Consider the following 20858-nt stretch of genomic DNA (forward strand, 5'->3'; position numbering starts at 1 on the left):
TATGTGTACACTTGGAACTAATGTAACATTGTGTGTCACCTATACTCAGAAAAAAAAAGGGTATTTGCCATTGTCGATTACTATTATGGCATCAGACAAAGATGGAATGCCATTTCATCAGTCATCCTGGTAGCACATCTTCATGGTCTCTACCTACACACATACACCAGTGGAGTTTGGCAAGGAAAACCCTCACTGGCCTTCTGTTATCGTGTCTGAGGTAACTGCTAGAAGGGGAAAGAGTTCAAATGCAAAATGGAATAAAGAAGAAGTAAGGCCTATTCCACTGGGCAAGAGAACAGCCCAAGAAACTCAACAGCCTCCACAGAGCCCTGAACGACAAGGGAGAGAGGGATGAGTCAAGAGGGAGAGAGGCAGCCATGCTGTCATGGTTTTTCTGGAGAGTCAGCCTTCAGAAAGTTCACCGAATCTTGCAAAAACACGACTACCGTAGTAGGAAAACTTGCCAAATTATGCAATTTGGAGCCAAATGCTCCTTTCCGTCTCCCCCCACCCTCCCCACCAACCCCATGATGTTCAGCTTCTGGCTATGCCAAAAGCAGTTACTGGCAAGGAAATCATTAAAAAAAAAATTTTGGCATAAGGCAAAAGGCAGGGAAATAGAAAAAGAACCCCAGAGGAGTTTCCCCCTAACCTTTTATTAAAATTATTTTCTGGATTGGGCAAAATGGCATTAATCAAAATACATAATTCAAAATGAAACTCATTTCAAAGCTTTTAACTAGGGGAATAACTTTTTGGAAAAGCCTTAAATAAAAAAATCTGTCCTACAGATACATGCTCACACACAAGGACAAAAATGTACAAGGACATTTAGTGTAGCATTTTTTAATGCAGCTCTTCCTGGATTTACAACGGAGTTACGCCTATCATGAGTCAAAAATGCATCTAACACACATCTAACACCAAACATCACAGTTTAGCCTCACTGACCTTAAACGTGCTCGGAACACTTACATTAGCTATAGTTGGGCAAAATCACTTAACACAAAGCCCATTTTACATAATAAAGCGTTGAATATCACATGCAATCGATTGACTATTATACTCAAAGTATGAAAACAGAACGGCCATATGGATAAAGAGTGGTTGTCAGCCTATCGGCTGTTCACCCTTGTGATCATGTGGCCATCTGGGGGCTGCGGCCGCTACCCAGAGTCACATGGGAGGGTCCCACTGCATATTGCTAGCCCAGGAAAACATCAAAATGCAAGATTCAAAGATTCAGTTTCTACTGAATGGGTATCTCTTTCTCACCATCATAAAGTCAAAAAATCGTAAGCCAGAACCATCATAGGTCGGGGACCTTCTATCATCATGAGAAACAACTGGAAAGTCCCAAAACGGGACAATGGTTAAGCAAACCATGGTATCAGCATCTGACAGAATACCCCAGAATTCTTAAAATTGGTGGACACTCTCCAAGGGCAGAGGTTCTATCTGTTTTGTTCACCGCTGTATTCCGACTGCCTGCGGTAGTGTTGAACTTTGTAGAGTTCAAATGTCTGTCAGTTGCCTCACTGAGGGAATGTTTGTGAAATGCATTTGTAATAAACAGTTCCATACATATGTCCACATATGTATACGTACGCCTCTGTGTATGTATACGTATGTGGTGAGTCTATGTTGTACACATGTAAGACTTGTTGACATTGTGACAACTGTCAAACACAGGCAGGAAGACAGGGATGGTGACACCAGAGGAGGCTGTCCTGGACAGAGCACTCTTCTGACCTTCCTGTGACTCCTGTACCCTCGTCCTCTTACGTCTTCTTTTACCTTTCAAATGGGCTGAATTTCCCTCCACTTTTTTTCCATAGTAATAGTTCTTCATGAGCACTCTAGTGTTTGTAAAATGTAAGAAGTTAATTGATAAAGATACGAGGCTACTTAAATATTTTAAGCTAGCGGTGATGGAGGGCAGCTGCTGGCTTGGCCTCAGAATCTATTGTGCTAAGACAATTTTGATTCGTAGTAGGTAAATATTTACATATAATAATGTTTCAATAACGAAGCCATCCGATGGGCTCAGAAAACGGTCCAGTTCAACTAAGATGCGAGACAAGCTTTCCCTCATAGTTCACATAACTTAAGTGGATGTGGCGGCACAAATTTATCGGAGTGAGTGCTATCGCCAGTGGATGAACTTCCGATACAAAACAAATCCATGCGAGTGTCGTCAATCATAACTTCTTGATAGACAAAAAACTATTTCTAAGATAAAATTTGAACGAAACAGCTACAGTTTATGCAAGCCACAGCAGAGACGTGCAGAAGATATTGAAAACCTTTGTCCTGGAAGCATTTTGTCTTGGTGACCTGTTGTTACCTTTTCCCTGTTTGCAGTTTCACTAATTTCTTAGCCAGAGCCGAGATCTCAAAAGTACCCAATGCAACGTGTTATGCAAACTTTAGAATGAAAATAAAATGAGGCGTTCAGCCTGGCGTACGTTCCACGCTCCCTGCACATCCACACGTGTGCACGCGCACACACACACACACCCCTTCCCAGGAAAGACTACGATGCTACCAGGCCAAGGGGTTGGGAGCCATTTCTATCCTCCGCGTGGTTTCACGGGTTTGACTTGATGATGGACATTTAAGATGGAAATTGGCTATCTCCCTGCAGCCCACTGAACACTGCAAAAAGCATGGGGAGCTTCTGCCTCTGAATGTGGCTCTTACCCTCATCGAAGCCTCTGTCCTCACAGTACAGTCTTTGGACCTTCCATTGCAATCACTTTTTATGAATCCGGGCTAAATAACAGATCCTCCATAACATGGTTCAACAAATGTCTTTGAAAAAATGCAAAACCCTTGCCTTGTTCCCTAAGGTTGGGCTCTTGTCTACTATCCTGTTTCACGGCATGCCTCACTGCCTCTTGCAAGCCTCCAAGTTTTTCCCTGCCACATGGCCTCCACTCTTGCTGTTTGGGAATGTGCTTCCCTCAGCTACTTTCACCACTTAATTTCTCTTTTAATTTTTAAAATTCATTCATTCATTTATTTTGAGAGAGAGAGAGCATGCGAGCTGGGGAAGGGCAGAGACAGAGGGAGAGAGAGGATCCCAAGCAGGCTCCACGCTGTCAGCGCAGAGCCCCGCACAGGGCTCCGTCCCATGAACTGTGAGATCCTGACCTGAGCCAAAATCCAGAGTCAGACGCTTAACCGACGGAGACACCCAGGTGCCCCTGCTTTCTATTTCAAGTGACACATCCCCTGAGAGGTCATCCCACTACCACTGCATCTACCCCCCCATCAGATTCTAACACATCAATCTTTTTTTTTCTTGGCACATCTAAGTCTTTAAATAGCTTTCCTATTGACTTATTTGGGTATCATCAGTCTTCCTTCACTAAAACTTAAATTTTGTGATGTCAACAACTATGTCTTGCTTACCACTCTATTTCCAGTGCTTAGCACATGGTAGGTACTTAAGGAAGAAAGAAAGAAAGAAAGAAAGAAAGAAAGAAAGAAAGAAAGAAAGAAAGAGAATTTCCTCCAATGTTGACACAGTGTGGAGCACACAAAGGCATGGGCTTAGCACTAATAATTTAGAGCACAGAGTACGCACGGTGGTAAATGAGAGAAAACCTCAGAGTCGACACATGGAGACAGAGGCAATTTTGGAAACCGTAAATAATTAGAAGCAGGATTTTTTTTTTCAGGCAATAATGAAAAAAGTAGCCCCTCTAAACAAATAATGGATCAATTTAGAGGCAGCTGCACCACAGAAGTTTTATAGCATGTGTTAAGTCCCCAGTCACTGAGCTTCAGTTCCAAAAAAAGGACTCAAATGTTTGGAGAAATATCAGTAAAAGAGGCAGGACCCTTAGCTATGGGCCTATCCATGAGTCTATGAGGACCAGGCCAAAGTCTTCATGGGAGAAAGATCAAGTAGAATCGAGAATTCAACCACAGTTCCTTTGTATTAGGAGATGTTTCTCATCTCTAATATACAAAGGTCAGTGCTTGGTGCTAAGGATCAGGATAGGCTGAGTCTATGGGAAGAGGACAGAGTGACAAGTCAGCCCCACTTAGGGAGGGGCTGGGAAACTGGGGCCAAAACAAGGGAGCAGACGTTTGTCATCATGGTGATGCAAAAAGTGCATCTGGAGTAGGAAATACAACCTCCCAAGGACACATGGTCCAGTGGTCTCCAACCCGCAACAAGGCATTCTCTAGACCCCACACATAGACACACTTTCCTGCTCTGACACCTTTGAATTTGCTGTTTCCTCTTCTTTGGAATGCCTTCTCCCACTTCTTATCTGGCAAACTCTCACTTGTTGTTCAGAAGCCAACTCAAATGTCATCTCTATCGTGAGCTCACACAATGACGCTTCCCATGAGTGCCGCAAATCGAGTTGTGCCCCATGACATTCAGGTCTAGCTCATTGGCCTTGACAGTCCCATAGTATGTGTTCTGGCACTCAACGATCATGGCACCTGTGCCTCACATGAGTCCTTGTGAGCAAGGGCAGCCGGGAGGATCTTGCCCGGGTCCTGTCTCTCTGAGTCCCCACTCTGGGCTCACAGGCTGGCATAGTGAGAAGCCAGAGCTATCAGACCCACACTGTACTCATACCTTAGTCACTGACCTTCACGGTCAGAACGGACAATACTCACCACCTGATGTGAGGTCCAGGCCAGGCACCCAACATGTGACAGTCTTTTCCATTCTGGGCTCACATGGGTCATCAGCTGGTTTGTGGAAGCTGGCAATGTTGCTAAGTCGGCTACTCTTCCTGCCTGCCTCTGGGGCCCGTCTCTTTGACTCCAAAACAATGTTCTCCATTTCTGAGTGCTGGCCGTGGCCGTCTGCAAGTAGCTTCTCTCGGCCAGCCTGTCATGGAGACACGGGAGCTTACCATGGGAGTAGAACACGACACAGGTCATGGGGGAACAGGATGTGAGGCTCCCGCTCTGCCAACCCATACCTGGGACTACTAACAACAGACCCAACCAATGGCCAGCAGAGACTCACCGCATCAATGGGGCCACACAGAGGTGGGAGGTGGGGGAGAGTAAATAAGCCGGACGATGATAAGACTGAGGTATAAAACTCTTCGAGTTAAAATACTACATAAATATTATGCATACTTCATTAAATATGAACACATTACAATAATCTTGAAATATTGCAAGGTTCTTCTTTCCCTCTGAGTTATGCTCTAAGAAATACAGGAATATATGGTAGTCTCACCAAAAGCACACTTGTGTGGTACATATGTGACAGATGTAGTAGATATTTTAGACCTGTGAGGATTACTGCTAGTGGGAAGTCCTTACATTTTACAGTCTGGGAGGTCTGGGTCTAAATCACGGTTCTGCAGCACTAATCATTCCGTATGACCTCAGACAAATCATTCCATCTCTCTGCCTGCGTTGTATCAGCTGTAAACTGAGTTTGTGGACAGGGTTGTTAGGAGAATCGAATCAAAGTGATTGGCACCTACCTGGCCTTGCGTAGACATCGGGGATACTGTTTCTCAAATGCACCCTATTGTATTTCCCATGTTGATTCCCAAGCGAGGGTGAAGTTCATTCCACCTAGACCAAAGAAAGTCATAGAACAGCAACACGTAAATTAATCAGCAGAAACCTTCCATCAAGTAGGAAAAGAGGGCGATCTGACATTAAGAGGAGCTCTTTCCACCCAGAAGGGAAGCAGGAGGAAGTAGGAAGAGAGGAGAGAACAGGCATGAGTCAGCCCAAGCAGGGTCCCCACTTCTCTTTGTCCATTACCCTTCAAACAAATCTTAAGAGAGGATAGGGAGAGGACATGAGACTCCTAGAAGCTCTCTACAGGTTTGAGAAACTACTGGCACACTCATTGAGGTCAGGGTCCTCCTTCCTTGGGCGCTGGCTGAAAAACCCGAAAGCCTTTCACAGAAAGCCTGCGTTGGGATCCAGTGCATCCAGCGTGGCATGGGAGCAGGCAGAGCAGCACAGACAGAAGGGAAGCATACGAGCAGCCTCCCAGGGCCTCGCGTGATGGAGGCAGGTGGAGAGAACGTGATTGAAATTTACCAGCCTCCAGGGACCTCAACGACACTAAAAAGACCAAAAGGTGAGGAAGAAGGCAGGAACAGGAGGCTACAGACCCAGGGACCTCCAGGCAGAGGCAGAGGTGGAGGCCCGGTCCATAGGTGTCCGCGGGAGCCCTCAGCAGGCACACATGCAGGGTGCCCAGTAGCAGCGAGGAGGACACATAGCTCAGGCGAGGCCAGCAAGGACCCAGGGACACCCTTGAGGACCCCTTTCCCCTGCCCGTGCTGTTACACGAGCTTCCCTTAGACGGTGGCAGCATTAGAGGAACAGAAAGAGAACAGAAACAGGAAGAAACCCCAAAGGACCAATATTTTCTCAAAATGAACCATGTTAACATAAAAGAGGCTGCTTGAAATCACAGGACCAGAATTGCATTAAATCAGAAAATTAAAACATGCTCTCCCTCCTTCACCCACCCTTCTGCTATCAAGTGAGAAATGAGACCTCCAAAGAAAATAAGAACACGTTCCAACCCTTTGCAGATCTGAGTACTAATGAGCAAGCTTCAGTGCCCACTATTTGCTTAATTGCTAGCATTATTACTATCACTCTCTATTACTATATTTAGCCATCTTAACCTATAAAGATTGCAGTTTCCAATAGTTCAAACTAATAGATATAAATTGCTATTTTATACACCAACATGTCTGACGGTAGGACCTCGGGCAGGTCTGAGAGACCCACAGGTTTTGGTGTCCTCTCTGCCCAGAACACTTTTCTCTCTGTGCCCATCCCCACCTCCCACCCTTTTTTCCACCTGGATCATCCAGGTCAGGAATGAGGAAATCAAGCGGTGTGCTTACCAGCTTGCAGTAGTTTCAGACAATTAAAAAGAAGTGCCTTTTAAAAATATATATATATATACAGAAGAGCCTTTCTTTTTTTTTTTTTAATTTTTTTTTTCAACGTTTATTTATTTTTGGGACAGAGAGAGACAGAGCATGAACGGGGGAGGGGCAGAGAGAGAGGGAGACACAGAATTGGAAACAGGCTCCAGGCTCCTAGCCGTCAGCCCAGAGCCCGACGCGGGGCTCGAACTCACGGACCGCGAGATCGTGACCTGGCTGAAGTCGGATGCTTAACCGACTGCGCCACCCAGGCGCCCCCAGAAGAGCCTTTCCTAACAATTGTGGTACTTTTAACTAAGAAAGAGCTCAGGGTGGAAACTGTTTCAAAATATAAGGCAAGTCACTGCCAACGCCCCCCTCTGAGGCCAGCATTTCAGTGCTTCCCATTTGATTTTCCACAGGGTTGAGGTTTGTGAGACAGAGTGGACCCTATACCTATAGGCTCTTACTGGACCATAATGGCAAATCCACAGAATATATCTGAACAGATGAGCCTGCGCCCTTCCTAGGCTCTGCGTCTCCCTTCAGCTGAGAACAAGCTGGCCTAAGACTCCCTAGCTCCTGAACCCTTGTGACATCTCAGGGTTGGAAGGGGATTGGGCAGTCATGCAGCCACATCTCTGCCCACACACCTCCCTTGAGTCATGACACCGTCTCAGCTTGAGCACCTCCAACAGCAAAGAGCTCACATATTCTCCTTCCATTATTTGAGAATGTTCTTCCTTGTGTCAAATCGCAAGGGGACAATGGGCGTCAATTATTAGCATGTGTTTTGGAGCCAGCTATAGGTAAAAGGTCTAATCCTAGCTCTCCGTATTGCTAGCTGCGTGACCGTGGGCAAAGGCCTAAGTTCTTGTGCCTGAGTTTATCTTTTCCAAGGCTAAAGGGCAAAGGAGGACATGTGGGTGACTTCCTTCAGAGGGCTGTGGTGAGGATTGATAAAGGAACCCCTTGTAGACTATACCAGGTCCTGGGACACAGGATCCACTCAATTATTGCCATGCATCCGTGTGTCACCACTATTTTTGGTGTCGTTCCGCCCTCCAGTTCTGCCTTCTGCCTTCCAGGGTGGCAAAGCACAAATCTAATGACTTCTTCCACTGTAAATAGTTGAAGATCACTGTCGTGGGTTTCTGAGTCTAACACACCAGTTCCTTCAGTTGTATTCAGAAATCTTAGAGCTCTGTTCTTTCACCACCAGTCCTTCCAGAGGGCTCTCCACCCCAGTCTGCCCACCCGGGTCTTGGGCAGGGCAGTTCTCCAGTGAATCAGAGGCTATTTTATTTGCTCCCCACCTCCTCAGAGTCCACTCCATTTTTCTTTGGGCTTCTCTCACCCAGTCCGTTGCAGTCCCTACTCTACTGTTAGCTGGATGAGGCACCTCATGCTTGACTGATGGTGTGCATACCTATCCGTGGGCACACCTGTGGAGGCGGTGTGGTGTGGACTGCAGCAGGTGCTCAGGAACTGACTTTAATGAGTGGCCCGTAGAAGCCCATAGATGCCTGTGATGCCTGTTTATAGTTTCCCCCTGAATGAAACGGGATAGATTCTTTTTTCTTTTTTCAAGGTTTATTTATTTTTGAGAGAGACAGAGAGACAGAGACAGACAGAGTATGAGAGGGGGAGGGACAGACACATACACACACATACACACACACAGAATCCGAATCTGGCTTAGGCTCTGAGCTGTCAGCACAGAGCCCGACGCAGGGCTCGAACCCACAAACTGCAAGATCATGACCTGAGCCGAAGTCGGACACTTAACCAACTGAGCCACCCCCAGATGCCCCAAAACTGGGTAGATTCTTGAGATAACCTTCCCTTTCATCTTTGGATGTGACCTCAGGTTCTGAAGGCAGGGCAAGTTTGTGAACAGCATCTGGGGAAGTTGGGATCATTCTGGAAGAGGCCCATGACTCCACGAGAAGACCCCAGCCTCTACTTCTGACCTGGGACCACAGAGGGAGCCTAAGAGACCCCAAAACAATGCTCACCACGTAGCCACAGATGACCTCGGGCAATTTCATGATGAAACCCTTTGCTCTCCCCGTTCTGAGCAGAACAGAAGAGGACTAGCTTTGCACGAGCCAGAGGAGTTGTCCAGGGGCATCATCACACCCCTCCCTGATATTAGCGGCACTGTTAAAACGCAGACATATGGAGACATCTCTCTGTATATATGTGTGTCCAAAGTGAACAAAGCTGTAAGATTTGGTCTCTGACTCCAGGCGATGTATTATTCACTGGAGCACAGTGTTGGTGCCTTTGATGACTGAAATACCAACTGTGACTGTGGTCAAATTTCACCAGGACTGAGGCTTGATTTAAGGAAATCCATCTAGGGCTTGTCTGAGTAAGTCTGCATTTTCCTCCTCCATCTCAGCCCTAAGACAAAGCACAACTGAAGAGAGTTCAGCCAAAGCCCATCAGGTGAAGGGGAAACTGGTATAGAATATCGGCCGGTGGTCCAGAAAGCAGACCAGAACTCACAAGAAGATCGTAGGGAAAGTTTTTAGTTAGCCATCCTTTACGGATTGACTTAAAGAAAAATATGTGGGGGGGGAGAGGTAGAAACCCTGAAGGTCTTATGAGATGTAGTCCCTGCCCACCTCCCTGACTTTACCTTGCATGCCCTCCCCATGCTCAGCACACCCAACCATGCTGGCCTTTGTCCTGTGCCTTTAACTCTCCAACTCTCCCCTGCCCCAGGGCCTTTGCAGTTGTCAGTCCCTTTCTAGAATGCTTTCCCCTTACCTCAACTTAACTATCCCCTCCCCAGAAAGACTTTCCTTGACCAGCTTATACCAAGTCACCCTCACTTCCCCGCTTGTCTCCGATTCCATTTTTCCACGGCACTTCTGAAACAAGATAATCTGAAATTATCTTGTTTATTTGTTTGTTTATTGTCTGTCTTCCCTGACCAGAACACTATCCCCATGAAAGTGGCAACTTTGTCTCGGACCCCAGTGCCTTGCACAGAGAAGGCACTCAATAAATATTAAGTGAATGAATAATACAATCACAGTCTTTTAGCATTCTTAATGGGAATGGAAACAAAAAAAAAAAAACCCTCCATGAATTCCAAGCATGGGGAGAAGAGGAAATAAAGCAGAAAATGGACGAATTGTTAACTGCCACATTAGCTTGAGATTGAAACAACTAGAAAAGCGAAAATCTGAATGCCTAATTATAAAATGCGAGCAAAGGCAGTTTTCAAATAGGAACAGGATTGTGTCCTCAGGAAGCAGATGGAGTATAAAATGCCAAGGAAGGCTACTTCACACCCCCTCAAGACCTGTGCCCAGTTCCTTACTGGAAGGACACCGTGAGTTTTCAGCCCTTCCCAAGAACCCTTCAACCAGAAACACTTCAAATGGGAGTACAAAAGAATCAGAGAATCCTTGCCACGTACAGAAATAAGAACATCTGTTCTCAGCATGAACCCTATTAGCTCCATCATTTGGCTTTCAAGGAAAAAAATGCACAATTATGATACGTGGGCACGACCGGTGGCAAGGTAGGTAAGCAACTGGCACTCAGAGCGGGCCGTGTGCTCAGGGCAAGCGTGGCTGCTGGGGGAGCACCGCACGCCAAGGGACACGAACACGGCAGCAGCAACGGCTGGGCTACCTGAAGTCGGCAGCCCCAGCTTCGAGAGGCAGACGCCACTCTGGGGACTGGAAGAAAGGGAGGAGAGGGGAGAAGGAGGTGGGAGGAAAGAGGAGACGAAGCAGGGAAGGAGGAGAGAAAGGAAGAAGAGGGATGGGGGGGGGGGTGCGAGAGAGTAGCCACATAGACCTGAGCCAAACAGGAGGGCACAGGGTGAGTCAGCGGCACAGAGGGAGAGATAGGCTCTCCCTGCCTGGCAGGGGACAGGAGTGGCAACGTCCCCACACTAAACCAAGACGGCCCGTGGTCGGCACCGCAGCCACACCACTTCCCGGGGCCGTGGCTTCAGGCACGTCACCTGACCATTTTGTGCCGTGGTTTTCTCGGTCGGTAAGACGTAGAAGGCATGGACCTACGGCACAGGGTCAAAGTGACGGTAAGAGAGTTCCTGTGTGTGAAGGCCTCCGAGCAGCACCGGACGCAGAGCGAGCCCTCAGAGAAGGTCTGCTGCCATTAGCGTTAGGATATCTGTCACCATCACCAGCATTTCGTAGGACTGCACTTAGGGCACAGTGAGCTCAGTGCTGGCATTACCCCCGAGTCCCGGAGCACGTGCGTTCGGGTGAAGGGCTGGGCCTCAGCGCCGTCTCTAGAATGTGGGCTCCTCGCCAACTCAGAGGCAGGCCTCTGCTACCTCCCTAAGACCCCTCGAGCTCACTGCTGCTCTGGTGAAAACAGGCCAGAAGCGGCAGAGGCTCTAACCATGTCTTGCTTTGTTATGCGGAAGGCCAGGAGCGGACTCTTTTCCTAGGCCCAGTTATTACAGACGGCGCTACGCACACCTAAGGAAGCAGGATTGCAATTGGATAGACATGGGTCCAAATCCCAGCTCCACTCTCAAGAGCCGCGAGCTTATCACAGAGACAAATGGCCTCGTGGCTGAGCCAGTGCCCTCTGCTAGAAACCAAGCCCAAGATGCCCCTTGGACTGCATGAAGGACTAAATGGGATCGTGGAGAGACTTCACAGCGTCTGGCACTTGGCAAACAGAAGCTCTTTGCATCACAAAAGACAATGGGGGTGTCCAACTTTGGCTCAGGTCATGCTCTCACGGTCCGGGAGTTTGAACCCCGTGTCGGGCTCTGTGCTGACAGCTGAGAGCCTGGAGCCTGCTTCAGGTTCTGTGTCTCCCTCTCTCTCCGCCCCTCCCCCTCTCATGCTCTGTCTTTCTCAAAAATAAATAAACATTTAAAAAATTAAAAAAAAAAAAAGACAACATGCTTCCTGTGGAAGCTGAGCCTTGAGGCGATGGGCAAGGAAGACGGGAAGATAAACACAGAGAGGAGACAGGGAAGTGTCCAGCAGACGGCAGACCTGGCAGCAGAGACCAGAGGTGGCGGAGAGGGGATGGAGGCCACAGGCAGTGCCAGAGCAGGCCAGCTCCAGGGAGACCAAGAATCCCATTCACCCAAGCACCCCGAGAGCCTCTCGGAATGACAGTATGGATGCTCCTGGCAGCCGAATGGAGCTTCAATCAGAGGTTACATCATGTACAGAATAATCTCTGTAAGAGGCCAGGGATTTATGGACTATCTTTTAAAAGGATTCCTTACCAAGTTGTTCAAGCTTTATAAGGAGTGTGTAAAGGGGACTATGTTTCTAACATCCAAAACAAACAAACAAAAAACACAACACACTCTGCAGAGATTCATATTTTCATATTCAATGGACTCTAATAAAACTGAGGAGTTGTTGTTTATATTGATGCGAGACCTCTCATCTTGGAAGATGCCCTCCTGATGTTTTAGCCACGTGGGTGTTGGCCTACGAAAAGCTGTTTAATCTTGGGCAAGTGGCCTAACTTCTCTGAGCCTCAATTTTTGCACCTGCAAAGGAAATCTAGCAGTAGAACCTACCTCCTGGGTGGCTGTAAAAATTAAATGAGATACTACATGTGAAGAGGTCAGCATGATGCCTAGCACATAGAACTCAATCCATGCGAGCTAATATTATGACTGCTAGTTGCATTACTGTTTGGCAATTGTGACAGACAGAGCGCTGCGTTGTGACTGAAAAGGCCACACAAACCCGACTTCTGGAAATCATCCAAGGAAAGTAGTCAAAACTATCGACTCCTTCCTCTGCCTCTTGTCCTACATACACCGGTTACCGAGACCTCTCAACTCCGCGTTCTAAGAACCTCGGTCCTGCACTCTGCCCTGCCCTCGTCTGGTTTTTTTTCATCTCTCACAGGATCGACCTCAAGCAGCTGCAGGGACATCCTCACAGGGGTCTGTTACGAATCCATTCTTCCATCCCCCACGCAGAAGCTGCGTGGTAGCCCATCTTTGAAGTCTTCGCTCATAATGACATTTGATTCGTGCACACTGTTTCGCTCTACTGCATAGTACAACCACATCTGCTTTCATTTAAGAAACTCTTTTAAATCGCTTACCATTTGGTTAAACTGAATTCCCGAAACTTCCCAAAGCTTCTCCAACAGCCTCCGTACCTAGCGTGCGATGAGGGCTCGGCAAATGGCGTGGTCTTGAACCACGGGCGTAGGAAAAAAAATGCCTAGCTAAAAAAGCTGGGAATTCATATGCAAACGTGTCAAGAATTGGCAAATGAGGATGGTGAGGTTATGGCTGTATTTTTGTCCCAGGCTCCCAAGTATAGGGACAAATATTTTCTCTGATCTCGATCATGAAAACGTAATGCTGAGACACAAAGGTGCGCGTGTGCGACTCTTGCCTAGACACCACAGAGCGGAGGATCCCTTGGTTGCTGCCTGTGAGCACTGTTTGCAAAGCCCTTGCGGTGTTGCATCAGTGGTTCTTCCCTGGGAAAGAACAGATGCCCGAAGTGCGACACATCACGTGCCACCCGAGTGTAAGGCCTCCAAGAACAATGGCCTCTCAAGTCAGAAGAAGACGCAAGCCCGCCTGCCCCAGGATACAGCAAGGTCCCCGACCTGAGCCGAAGGCGATGAGCGCAGGACGCGCCGTGGCCCTGGCCTGCCCGCTGGACACCTACCAGAACTTGTGCTCTCCCTGGCTTCCGCCTCAGTCACCAAAGGGAGCCCACCACGACCAACGTAGTCGGCGCAATGGACTGGCTCATCAGTGATTCTCTGGCAGTTTCCAAACACAAAATAGTATTCCCAGGACTTGCGGCCAAGAAGCGGCTTATCCCGTATCCCTTCTCGGCCGCAGGTGAGGAAAGAGAGCGTCAGGTCGGTGGGGTCCAATGCCACAAGCCGCGATTTATTGGCTCCTAGCGATCACGGCTTCAGCTTAGTGACATCTGTAAGCCGAACATCCTCACCAAGTGTGTGTTTCATTCAACTGTTCGCCCTCCGGGTGCCGCGGGCTGGGTTGGCTTCCTGCTCGAAGCTGACAGCTCGTGCCGCCTTCCCCAGCCGCCAAGAGGCCCCCGCATCAGCCACTCGCAGGCACCGGTGGCACAGCCTGATCCGCAGCTGGCTTCTGTAGCCCCTCACCAGCGGGTAACAGCGCCCCGCAAACCTTAGTCACCGCGCCCCTCCTCAGACCCCCCCACTGGCTAAAGGAAGATGTTGTCCCTTTTCTGTGAAGCATCGATTTCCTCTTTTTTCAGTTTTGTTTCCTGCTTGCATTAAAAGCCAACAAGGCAGATGGATGAGGAAAACAGCCTGGCAGACGGAGAGGGTCCATCCCGGGTGCTCACTCCAGACAGCCAGCGGTGGGGCCGGGCCCCATGCAGACAACTGTGTGGCCTCGGCCCAAGCCCCTGGCACCTGGAAGCCAGCGACGCGTGGTGCACGTGGTGAGGCCCAGGTCCCAGCTGCCAGGAGCCATGGCTTTGAATGCAAGAGACACAAGATCCTCTGAATTCTGGTAGACCCTTTTCAGGACCGAGGACCACAGGCTTCTTCTTCAGGTCTCCACAGTGAACAAAAAGAAAAGAAAAAAAAAAACAAAAAAACAAGCAATCCAGGAAAAAAGGTTGATTTAGGGGGAAGGCGCTGGAGTTACGTGGGTAGACGTGGATTTATGTTCAGTTCTTGCACTAACTCGCTGAGGGGTCCTGGGAAAGTTGCTTGACCTCTCTGAGCTTTAGTTTGCTCATCTGAAAAAAAGTAGGGATAACTTTACAAATCTCATAGAATTTATGATAAGAACTAAATGAGACAATTCACGTAAACTCATCATATCTGATACCTAGCAGGTGCTTAATAAATGTTAGGTGTCACTAGTATTTCGTCATCATTTCAAACTTTTGAGTCAAGAAAGGCACAAGGACAGGCCATATTTCGGATCACTTTTGTTGCCTCCCAACTCTTGCCTTATGCAATGACTTGCGCGCAAAGAGCCCTAATCCCTTTCCCATCTTCCCTCCCCCACTCCCAACCCAATATCCCCATCCCCACCCTTGGTTCCCACAGCTGTCTGTACTAAGCTTAGAGAACGTGTATGTCCTTGTCTTTTGTTCTTCCCCAGACAGCTTCTGAAGGGCCGGGGCTGGGCTCTTCCTAGCTCAGCAGCACCTTGAATGCCCGGCATACTGCTTCCCACATACTAGGTCCTCAACACAGTGCGTGCCGAGCAGAATTCTTGCCTTCGCTCCGGCAACTCGAAACGTGGCCTATTGATTTCACAGGCTGAGATCTTTGAAGATTTTCAAAGTCTCAGAACCACTTCCCAGTCGGAGAAGTTCAAAGAGTGAATTTATCGACCGGCTTATTCTGCTCTCAAAAGTCATTTACACTTCAGTCAGGAGAAGCCAGGGGAAAGGCTGTTCACTGGGGAGCTTTTGCCTCTTCACAGACTGTCTGATATTGGAGGAGAGGATCTTACCTCGGCCTGCACTCCGGAACATATGAACACCGTGAGCATAAAACCAGCCCTTCCTATGGGCGGTGTGGTCTATTCAATTCTTGCTCCCTACAGCAAGGGACCATGTGGCACCAGAACAGCAAAGCTGGCCTGCACCACTGACTTCCATGCGGAAAAGCTTAGTGCCCCATCCTGGGGCCTCAGTCTCCTTTCTATACTGACGTCTGGAATACTGGTATACCTGGGAGCCAAAACTTGCAAAGCTTAAGCCGGTATTTCTAGGGAGGCCTCAATCCCTACACTCGCTGCCTCTTTCCAGATTCTCTTTTTCCTTATGGAGCTGGTCATAATTTTAAAGTGGAACTGGTGATTCCTGAATGATAAGTAATACTATTAATGTCAACGAATGATGGTGCAAAGTCCTAAGACCCGCGCGTGCATGTATACGCACACACGTGCGCGCACACACACACGCACACACACACGCACACACACACTAAACAAATAAGAGTTAAGGAAACCCTGTAGGCAGCACATTAATTGAGAAAGCCACATTATGTACAGGCTTTTTGAAAGAAGCCATTTACTGCACAGACCTAAAATTCCATGGCCTGTTCGGGGCTTCCAGATCGGATCCACATGACAGCACTGTTGTGCCAAACCAGCCAGAAGATAGGGAGATGAGAGAGTCATAGGTCAGAACCCATAGAGACAGAAATAGAAAACGCCAGAACGCCCACTTCTAGATTCTGATGGCATTGGTGACGGGCAGCCCACTGCAGACAGAGAAGCTGTCAATCACTTGTTGCTAAATGGGGAGGATCCAGCTCCCCCACCCTCCAGGCCACATAAAACTCTTAATTCTTTACCAGTTTTCCTGAGATTCACATAAAAACATTATCGAGTGACACTACAAAACTGAATACTTGCCGATCTTACAAACAAACTAGAAACCAGCCTCAGGGCTGCTCAGAAACGAGGACATTTGGGCAAGGCCAGGAGCTGCAGACTTAAGCAGGTGTGGGTCAGACCCCAGTACTGGAAATCAACAACTTGCCCTGGGGACTCTGCACTGGGAGGGACCCAAGTTCCCAGAAAGGGCAGTGCTGTCTCCAGCCGGACAGCCCAGGCACTTTGCTCTCAATTATCCACCCTATGTGTAATTTCAGGAAAACTTCTTTTGTAAATTGCAGATTTTTTGACACTTAACTCAGGAAAAATGAGTTGTCCAACAGTGATTTCATGCCCAAGTAAACCTGTCATCTTCACTTGTAGCCTTTTTCTTCCCTACTTACAGAGAAAAAGGATCCAGACATTTTCCAAGAGAAAATAAACTCCCAAAGCTGAAAGATGGGAGTTTTCAAATTGCTTAAAATGCTGAACCTAAGAAGGGGGTTCTCAAGTTGGCAAAATGCTTCCCTCCCACATCTCTACTAAATCACCACCAACTCCAGAGGCTCTGACTCAAAGAATGTGTAAGCCTGAGCCTCATCTCATAAACACAGCATTTCCATGCCCCGTGTTCTAGATTCCTTGTTAGTGCGGTGCAACTCGGGGTCAGGGCAAATAAGGTAAGGAGACCATTCAAGTTCAACTTCTGAAGCTGTTTTTTTCTCTGCTGAAGTTTAGGTAGAGGCCAAGAGGGCCGTTTTCACTATTGTTGCAAACCAAACTGCTGACAAGTGAGAAGTATGAGCACTTGGCAGAATTTCAAACTTGAACAATAAGCAAACGGCACAGGGAGATTGTTTTGTGTTGCTTTTCTGTAGCTCTTCTTTTTTCTACCTTGTGATATTCCATAGAGCTATGGGTACTTTGCCTGTGCCCACGCTCAGGACTTCAGTGGCCACCCTGGTGGCCCTCATAGCAGCCTGCTCAGGCGGGTTAACTCAAGGGGTACAGAAGCACTCGATGTAGGGGAGCACTGGCAGCCCAGGGGGCATGCCCAGGAACAGGTGTCCTCCTTCCTTCGGGGTGGGTCCACTGCTCACCCAGAACTGGAACAGATTATCGACACTGTCAAGACAGCCAAAGATAACTGAAAATCTTGCCTCAGTGGAAAGCTTCAAGCAGATTCCGGAAGGGTTATCTTCCCCTCTCCTCTTTAACCCCCATGTGTCTCCCAGCGTTTCAGATTCATATGGTTTGCCTCCACCTGCATTCACTCATTCACTCGATACCACACCCTCTCCCACACCTCCCTAGTCTGTTTCCCCCATGATCCAGATCTTTCCCAGTCCCCTCTTCTATCAAAACCCCTAGTTGTGTGTACTATTTCCTCTGAGCTCTGGCATCACTCATTTCTGTTCATGTGCCAAGACTCCTCGGGGATATATGCACTCATTGGGTTCTTTCTAGAGAAGATATATTAGCCTGAGAAGTGATTTTTTAAGTATGGAAGACCAGGAATTGGTATTTTGAGGGACACGATTTAATCAGAAGTCTTTCAATGACAAGTAGACGAAGGCCAGCTGAAATGAATTTGAACAAAAGAAGGAGTTAATTGGCTTATGCGACAGGGAAGGGCAGGGGTGGAGTTGGCCTCAAGCCCAGCTGGAGAGGAACCCTGTCAGGACCTGCACTGACTCCCACCGCAGCTCTTGCCTGTGCATTGGCTCAGTTTTCATCTGATTCTCCACTTGGCAGGGGCCACGGCTCATAGCTACAATCAAGAGAAAGGACTTCTTGGAATCTTGGGGGAAGGACTCTGATTGGCTCAGCTTGAATCACATGCCCATGTCTGGGCCAATCACTGTGGCCAGGATATTTGACCAGTGTTTCTATTTTCTGTAGCCACACCCAGTGGCTTAAAAAAGGACACGTGTATTAAATTATGTTTCTGTAGCTCATAAGTCCGGCAGAGGTCCCACCAGACTAAAACCAAGGTGTTGGAAGGATACATTCCTTTCTGTGGGCTCTAGGGGAGAATCCATTTTCTTGCTCATTCAGTCTGTTGCTAGAAATTATTCCCTGTGCTTGTCGGATTACAATCCCTGTTTCCTGTTTCCTTCCTCATCTGTGGACCATTTTCAGCTTCCAGAGGCCACCTGTAAGGCCCATGTGGTTACACTGGATTTATCTAGATAATCCAGGATAATCTCAGCATCCTAAAGTCCACAACCCTAATTCTATCTGCAAAGTCCCTTTTGCCATGTAATAGCAATGTATATTAAAGAGCCTACTCATATGTAGATGACAACGAATACCCAAAACATACCCAGGTTCTGAGAACAGAGCATCACCATCTTTTGGAAAAGGTGGGGGCAGCATTATTTAACTACCGCAGCCAGGTTTTGACCATGTATCCACCTGTATAGCCAGATCATGTGTTGGTGTGATTGATGGCTCCAATAAAACCATGTGGAAGGGGAAGGAAGATTAAGTCCCCTAGTGAAGAACAGGATGCTATTAGCAGGGGAGGAATAGGGGGAGGAGAGAGAAATGTCTGCTAAAGGCAGAATGGGCCTTATTACACATTTAAGTCACTGCTCAAAGGTGTTGGTGGGCTTTTTGGTATGAATTTTAGTATTTCTAATAGCAAGTACCTAAAACATGTTTTCATGAATAAATGAATGGATGAGAGGAGAGGCAGAGAATTAATCTCTCACCAAGTTTACCCACCCTGAAGTGCTAGAACTTTGTTGGGCTTAACTATGAGAGACACAGAGGAAACAGAAACTACTCATAGGAATTTGGCCCAGAGAATCATGCTCACATATGGCAAGAGAAGAAAGCCAAGAAGGAAGGGGGGACTGGGATCTGGTCCAAGACTCATGTGCTCAAGTAGACCAGGGGCTGGAGCAGAGGAGGATTAGCCAGAGAGGCTAAATACAGCATCCATGGGATGTAGGATTCCGGACTGTTAGTTGAGTCATATTGGCTATGGTTCAAATTCCTATAACCAGCCACACAACCTTGGGTAGTCTGACCTTGGGTCAGAGTCATCTCCAGTGAAAAAAAGAGAGTAGGACTATCAAGGATGTCAGTGAAGTTGATTGCCACCAGCCCCCATCCCACATCCACACCCGACATCCATAAGCAACCACAGCACTCTGCAAATGAGCCCTGGCCATCCTCAGGATCCTCAAGGCAGCTCTCCAACAGCCACTACTAACTAGTCCAATCACAACATGTATTAAAACTCCTTGGCCATTTTCGAGTTAGATAATTTCTAAAGTGCTCTCCAGCTCTGACATTTAATATTCTACGATTCTAATATAGATCAGTTGCTAAGGACCAAGGGAGACCTGGACTCCCCACTTCAAACTCCTAAGGCTGGAGAAGGACAAAACTACCTGGTGGAAAAGGCAGACAGAACTGAACCTTCATGACTTAATCCCAGTAATCAACAACAGTTTCACTAGGAATTCAAATCAGAAAAAAAGTAAATCTTCCTGCTCACCAGAAGTCCTGACAAACCACCTGAGCACATTACAGATGCTTCACTGGGTGTTTCATGATCCTTGATGTGTAGGTAATTGCCTTGAGATTACATAGATAAGCAGTCTGGGATTGGGGCAGGAAGCGATGGTGCAGATAAACTGAGAAATGTTGTAGGTCACTTCCCTAGAGTCCCTGAAATAAGGATTAGCAAACAGGAAATGTAGGAGGGTGTGGTCTCTGGGTTAATACCTGTTGGGAAGGAAGAAAGTAGGATTGGCTGGAGGGTAATACTGGACTGTGGACATGGCAAAGGTCTTAGCACGATGAGCTCTGGAGCTGGACTGGACTTTCAGAGATGTCCCCAGCTGGGACAAGGGGGGTCAGACTTTTATCTGCCTCCATTTGTCTACCAAATATCTGATGGAAGCTGCCCCAGGAAGGGTACAGTCCTTGGGGGAGGAGGCAGTCTTCTAGAGGGCAGTTCCCAGAGAGGACTGACTGTGGAGCACACACAGAGCTGAGGGGATAGTTCAGCCTGGAATGAAGAGTTGCATGGAGCCTCACACATAAGAAAAGAAGCAAATCGGATCTCCTACCTGGATTGTCTCTTTAGGTAACCAGCAGTGCCCATCGATACTCCTTTATATTGTTGCATTCATATTTATTTATATTCATATGGGCATGGCAGAGACTGTCCTCTGTGCCTTATATAATCTGTAGCTTCTTCAAGCGTTGACCCATGGCCAACATTCTGCTTGCACTCAGCAAAATTATAAATAAATAAATAAATAACCAAGAGTAGGACACATAACTGGTATGGAAGTTTCACTCTGGTAGAGAAATGTCATGAGTAAGTTTAATGTTAATTTTATAGAAAAAAATATAGGTGGAGAAATTCTATTATCCATATAAGTTATGTAGACATAGTATATTAATTTTCTAGGGCTTCCATAACAAAATACCCCAGACTGATGTGGCTTAAAAACCAGATGTCTGCTTTCTCACAGTTGTGGAGTCCGGGAGTCCAAGATCAAGGTGTTGGTAGTTTTGGTTTCTCCTGAGGTCTCTCTCCTTGATTTGCAGGTGGCCACCTTCTCACTGTGTCCTCTTGTTACTTTCCTTTG

General features: G+C 47.5%; 1 long non-coding RNA gene across 5 annotated transcripts in view; it reads right to left on the minus strand.

Annotated features, from left to right (window-relative positions):
- Window positions 1–20858, minus strand: part of LOC125175606 (uncharacterized) — a 403243-nt gene that overhangs the window by 64515 nt on the left and 317870 nt on the right. For all 5 annotated transcript variants that reach the window (XR_007155898.1, XR_007155895.1, XR_007155894.1 and 2 more), the window contains 3 exons: window positions 13571–14644; window positions 5481–5574; window positions 4651–4867 (listed from right to left, as the gene is read on the minus strand). This is a non-coding gene — a long non-coding RNA (uncharacterized LOC125175606). The remainder of the gene's footprint in view (window positions 1–4650; window positions 4868–5480; window positions 5575–13570; window positions 14645–20858) is intronic.

This window comes from Prionailurus viverrinus, chromosome A1, assembly GCF_022837055.1.
Source record: "Prionailurus viverrinus isolate Anna chromosome A1, UM_Priviv_1.0, whole genome shotgun sequence".
Lineage (NCBI taxonomy): Eukaryota > Metazoa > Chordata > Mammalia > Carnivora > Felidae > Prionailurus > Prionailurus viverrinus.